The following is a 6,657-nucleotide window of genomic DNA, read 5'->3' on the forward strand; positions in this document are numbered from 1 at the left end:
CGTTAAGAGCAGGTAGGGTTGGTCTATCTTTTGTCTAAAATATTCAGAGTAATTGATGAGAGACACGGAATGCATGAGCTGGAGTTGAATGATTGATAATGGAGTGTTTCTAATCACATCAGCCCTTTCCAAGGGAGACAGGTCATGGAACTTACAGATCAACAGCTACAAGTTTAAAAGTTTTTGACAAAAAGCTATAATTTGAAATACACTTATTAAAAGATAAGACAGATGCAAACAAAGCTTGTTTCTTTTTTCATGTAGGAGTCAGACAGGGACAGAGGGAGATTTTGCTGTCATGGTGTTTCAGGGTTTGTAAAGTTTGAATACAAAGCACATAACCAGTGAAACTGAGGTTACTTTTAACTCCATGGGGAGAAAAATATATGACCTCTTATTTTCCCTCCTCTAGAGATGACTTATTTTAAAATACTATTTTATTTTTTGTTTGTAAATGGCAAATGCTTTCTTTGTAGCAGTTCAAATTAAATTAAATAATGAAGCAAAATAAAATAAACTCTCATTCATAATTGATTCTTGGAATTAAGTACTGCCATAGATTTTTCCTATGAATAGTTTTATATCATTGAGATTTTACATAACCCATGTAGTAATGTGGTTTTGTTCCTATTTAGTATTAAAATACAAACATCTTGAAATGTCATTAAAAACACTTTCTATGTTATTTAATTTTAATATCTCCAGAATATCCTATTGCAACTTATGAGTATTATTAATCTGTTTTTAAATTTAAAAAAATAAAAAATAAGCTAATAAAATATACTTCCTAAGACTACTATGAGGAATTTAATTTGTTTACTATTATAAATAACAATTTATAACTGACAAGTTAATTTTATTCGATAACATTAGTTTTGCCAACCTGCTTTCCAAAACCTCTGTGTTGTTCTGTACCTTCCCCTTATACCATCAAGGAAAAAATAATTTCATACTGGAAAAGTCAAGCTTAGAAACTTACAACATTATATAATATTCTCAACTCAAGTTTCTGGATTATTTCACCACAAAGGTGAAATATTATAATTAACAAAGATACATTCAGGTTTGGAAAAATATCCCTTTCAATTTAGTTTAGTTTATCAGGTTTCCTACTTTAATCCTATCACTTCTAAAATTCTATTTTCCCTTAAAAGTTTTTCTACATCAATTGTAGGGGAAACAATAACTCTTGACTCTATAGTTTACATGATCAGTCTTCTAACTTTAAAGGGCTTTTTACTCTCATTCCTGTTTTTGTTCTTGTTTTTCCTGTTAGGTATTGCTTCTATTGGAGAAATTGTGATTGCTGATTCATAGAACAGAAATTTTACTGATATAATTTTTCTTGCTAATATTAATACCAATTGTAGCTATTTGTACTGAGTGTTTATTACATGCAGGCACCATACTAATAAATCTATATATATTAAATATATTTTCCAAATTTAATTCTCACAGTAAGTAGTGTTTTTTTCTGGTTTATGAATGAAGAACTTGTAGCTCAGAGAAGCTGAGTGTCTTCTCAAAGTCACATAACCACAGATGTAGATGAAATTTAAGCCAGGCATTATATCAACAGAAGCCATGTTCTTACAGTGTATTGAGTTTGAAGCATAAATTAATTGATTAACCGATTCCTATTTTAGTAAGCCTCTAGATGTGCAAAAGATAAGTCAAAGAATTTCTCAGAGTTTTATCTCTAATTGCCCTTGGCTGTAATCAGGAACAAAGGGTGGGAATTAGTTTTTCTCTAATATGTCTTAGATGTGTTTTTGCTCTGAGACAAAAATACAAATATTTGAAATGACTAGACTTATCCAGCTACTTCTGTTCCTTTTACCATCTGTTTAAATGCTAGATCCTTGTGAATCTGACTGTTAATTATCAACTAGGAGGTGACATGTGAATATATATATTTTAGGAAACTCACTATTTAGGTATGATATAAAGGGTTGCAAAGCAGGTTCTACCAAAGTTCCAGCAGATAAACTTGGAGAAATCCCTTTACCTATCTGTATCTTAATTTAATACTTTGGAAAATGGGCGCAATACCAGGTTTCTCATGAATTGTGAGAATTTTATGAGATATGGAAATTAGCATGTTTTGTAAAGCATAAAGGAGGTCATAGTGGCATGGCAAATGCTTGTCAAAAGAAGAGACTGTACAAGTCTCTCATTTTGCTGATAAAGAAGGAAAGTAAAACTTAACATTTGCTTTTACACATGCTAAGAGCATTGCATATCTATGTCAGCTAAGTCTCACAACACTATCTGAAATATTTTCATATAGAGATGGGGTGACTGAGGCACAGAGGGACTAAACCAATGTTGTTGTTCATGCATGTAATATATAACTTAGTCAGTATTTGAAGCCAGTCCCTCCCTAGAAGGCCCAGACACTACCTGAAGCCAGTGCTCACTATTTTATTTTGTTAAGGTATCATTGATATATATTGCTATGAAGATTTCACAAGAGAAACAATTTGGTTGATACATTCAACCATATTATCGAGTCCTCCCCCATACCCCACTGCAGTCACTGTCCATCAGTGTAGTAAAATGCCACAGTCACTACTTGTCTTCTCTGTGCTACACTGTCTTCCCCATGACCCTCCACAACACCACCATGTGAACTAATCATAATACCTCTCAATCCCCTTCTCTCTCCTTCCCCACCCACGCTCCCCCACCCCTCCCCTTTGGTAACCGCTAGTCTCTTCTTGGAGTCTGTGAATCTGTTGCTCTTTTGTTCTTTCAGTTTTGCTTTGTTGTTATACTCCACAAATGAGGGAAATCATTGGTATTTGTCTTTCTCTGCCGCACTTATTTCACTGAGCATAATACCTTCTAGCTCCATCCATGTTGTTGCAAATGGTAGATTTGTTTCTTTCTTATGGCTGAATAGTATTCCAACGTGTATATGTACCACATTTTCTTTATCCATTCATCTACTGATGGGCACTTAGGTTGCTTCCATATCTTGGCTATTGTAAATAGAGCTACAATAAACATAGGGGTGCATATGTCTTTTTGAATCTGAGAACTTGCTTTCTGTGGGTAAATTCCTAGGAGTGGAATTCCTGGGTCAAATGATATTTATATTTTTAGGTCTTTGAGGAACCTCCATATTGCTTTCCACAATGGTTGAACTAGTTTACATTCCCACCAGCAGTGTAGGAGGGTTCCCCTTTCTCTGCAGCCTCGCCAGCATTTGATGTTCCTAGTCTTTTTGACGTTGGCCATCCTAATGGGTGAGAGGTGATATCTCATTGTGGTTTTAATTTGCATTTCCCTGATAATTAGCAATGTGTAGCATCTTTTCATGTGCCTGTATGCCATGTGAACTTCTTCTTTGGAGAATTGTCTGTTCATATCCTCTGCCGAATTTTTAATAGGGTTATTTGCTTTTTGGGAGTTGAGGCATGTGAGTTCTTTATATATTTTGGATGTTAACCCCTTGTCAGATATGTCATTTACAAATATATTCTCCCATACATCAGGAAGCCTTTTTATTCTGCTGATACTGTCATTTGCTATACAGAAGCTTTTTAGCTTGGTAGTCCCATTTGTTCATTTTTGCTTTTGTTTCCCCTGCCTGAGGAGATATGTTCAGGAAAAAGTTGCTCATGTTTATATTCAAGGGATTTTTGCCTGTGTTTTCTTCTAAGAATTTTATGGTTTCATGACTTACATTCAGGTCTCTGATCTATTTTGAGTTTACTTTTGTATATGGGGTTAGACAATAATCCAGTTTCATTTCCTTGCAGGTAGCTGTCCAGTTTTGCCAACACCAGTTATTGAAGAGGCTGTCATTTCCCTGTTGTATATGTGTGGCTCCTTTATTGTATAATAATTGACTATATATGCTTGGATTAATATCTGAGCTCTCTAGTCTCTTCCATTGATCTATGGATCTGTTCTTGTACGAGTACCAGTACCAAATTGTCTTGATTACTGTGGCTTTGCAGTAGAGCTTGAAGTCAGGGAGCTAAATTACCCCCCAACCGCCCACCGCTTTATCACTTTATTCTTCCTTCTCAGGAATGCTTTGGCGATTCAGGGTCTTTTGTTGTTCCATCTGAATTTTAGAACTATTTTCTTGAGTTTGTTGAAGAATGCTGTTGGTATTTTGATAGGGATTGCATTGAATTAGGCAGGACTGCCCTTTTGACAATATTAATTCTTCCTATCCATGAGCACGGATGTGTTGATTTATTCGTATCTTTTAAAATTTCTCTCATGAATGTCTTGTAGTTTTCAGGGTATAGGTCTTTCACTTCCTTGGTTAGGTTTATTGCTATGTATTTTATTCATTTGATGCAATTGTGAATGAAATTGTTTTCCTGATTTCTCTTTCTGCTAGTTCATCCTTACTGTATAGAAATGCAACATATTTCTGTGTATTAATTTTGTATCCTGTATCTCTGCTGAATTTATATATTAGATCTAGTAGTTTTTCAGTGGATTCTTTAAAGTTTTTATGTACAATATCATGTCATCTGCAAACAGGGACAGTTTCACTTCTTCTTTACCAACCTGGAAGCCTTTTATTTCTTTGTGCTGTCTGATTGCCAGGGCTGGGACTTCCAGAACTATGTTGAATAGAAGAGGGGGAAGTGGGCATCCTTGTCTTGTTCCAAATCTTAAAGGAAAAGCTTTCAGCTTCTCGCTGTTAAGTATGATGTTGGCTGTGGGTTTGTCACATATGGCCTTTATTATGTTGCCCTCTATACCCATTTTGTTGAGAGTTTTTGTTATGAATGGATGTTGAATTTTGTTGAATGCTTTTTCAGCATCTATGGAGATGATCATGTGTTTTTTGTCCTTTTTGTTTATATGATGGATGATGTTGATGAATTTTCAAATATTGTACCATCCTTGCATCCCTGGAATAAATCCTATTTTATCATGATGGATGATCTTTTTGATGTATTTTTGAATTTAGTTTGCTAATATTTTGTTGAGTATTTATGCATCTATGTTCATCAGGGATATTGGTCTGTAATTTTCTTTTTCTGTGGTGTCTTTGCCTGGTTTTGGTAGTAGAGTGACATTGGCCTCATAGAATGAGTTTGGGAGTGTTCCCTCCTCTTCTACTTTTTGGAACACTTTAAGGAGGATGAATATTAGGTCTTCACTAAATGTTTGATGAAATTCAGTGGTGAAGCCATCTGGTGCAGGGGTTTTGTTTTTAGGTAGTTTTTTGATTACCAATTCAATTTCATTGCTGCTAATTGATCTGTTCAAATATTCTGTTTCTTCCTGAGTCAGCCTTGAAAGATTGTATTTTTTCTGGAAAGTTGTCCATTTCTTCTAGGTTGTCCAGTTTGTTAACATATAATTTTTCATGGTATTCTCTAATAATTCTTTGTGTTTCTGTAGTGTCCACAGTGACTTTTCCTTTCTCATTTCTGATCTGTTTATGTGTATAGACTCTCTTTTTTACTTGATAAGTCTTGCTAGGTGATTAACTATTTTGTTTATTTTCTCAAAGAACTATATCCTGGTTTCATTGATTTTTTTCTATTGTTTATTCTTCTTGATTTTATTTATTTCTGCTCTAATCTTTATTATGTCCCTCCTTGTACTGACTTTGGGCCTCATTTATTCTTCTTTTTCTTGTTTTGTTAATTGTGAGTTTAGACCGTTAATATAGGATTTTCTTCTTTCCTGAGGTAGGCTGTATTGCAATATACTTCCCTCTTAGCAAGGCCTTCACTGCATCCCACAGATTTTGCATCATTGAATTATTGTTATCATTTTTCTCCATACACTGCTTGATGTTTGTTTCTATTTGCTCATTGATCCATTGATTATTTAGGAGCATGTTGTTAAGCCTCCATGTGTTCATGGGATTTTTCATTTTCTTTGTGTATTGATTTGTAGTTTCATACTTTTGTGTTCTGAGAAGCTGGTGAGTACAATTTCAATCTTATTGAATTTACTGAGGTTCCTTTTGTGGCCTGATATATGATCTATTCTTGAATATGTCCCATGTACACTTGAGAATGTGTACTCTGATGCCTTTGAGTGGAGTGTTCTGTAGATGTCTGTTTGGTCCAACTGTTTTAATGTGTTGTTCAGTGCCTTTGCCTCCTTACTTATTTTCTGTGTGGTTGATCTGTCCTTTGGAGTGAGTGGAATGTTTAAGTATCCTAAAATGACTGCATTGCATTCTATCTCCCCCTTAATTCTGTTAGTATTTGTTTCACATATGTAGGTGCTCCTGTGTTATGTGCATAGATTTATTTTTATAGTTACATCCTCTTGTTGGACTGACCCCTTTATCATTATGTAATGTCCTTCTTTTTCTCTTGTGACTTTCTTTGTTTTGAAGTCTATTTTTTCAGATACAAGTACTGCAACTACTGTACTTTTCTTCTTATTAGTTGCATGAAATATCTTTTTCTATCCCTTCACTTTTAGTCTGTGTATGTCTTTGGGTTTGAAGTGAGTCTCTTGTAGGCAGCATATATATGGGTCCTGTTTTTTAATCCATTCAGTGACCCTATGTCTTTTGATTGGTGCATTCAGACCATTTACATTTAGGTTAATTTTCAATAGGTTTATACTTATTGCCATTGCAGTCTTTAGATCTATGTTTATCAAAGGTTGAAGGGGAACTTACTATCTAAAAGTCAAATTTAACTCACTCAC

The sequence above is a fragment of the Manis pentadactyla genome, chromosome 3 (assembly GCF_030020395.1).
Source record: "Manis pentadactyla isolate mManPen7 chromosome 3, mManPen7.hap1, whole genome shotgun sequence".
NCBI classification, from domain to species: Eukaryota; Metazoa; Chordata; class Mammalia; order Pholidota; family Manidae; genus Manis; species Manis pentadactyla.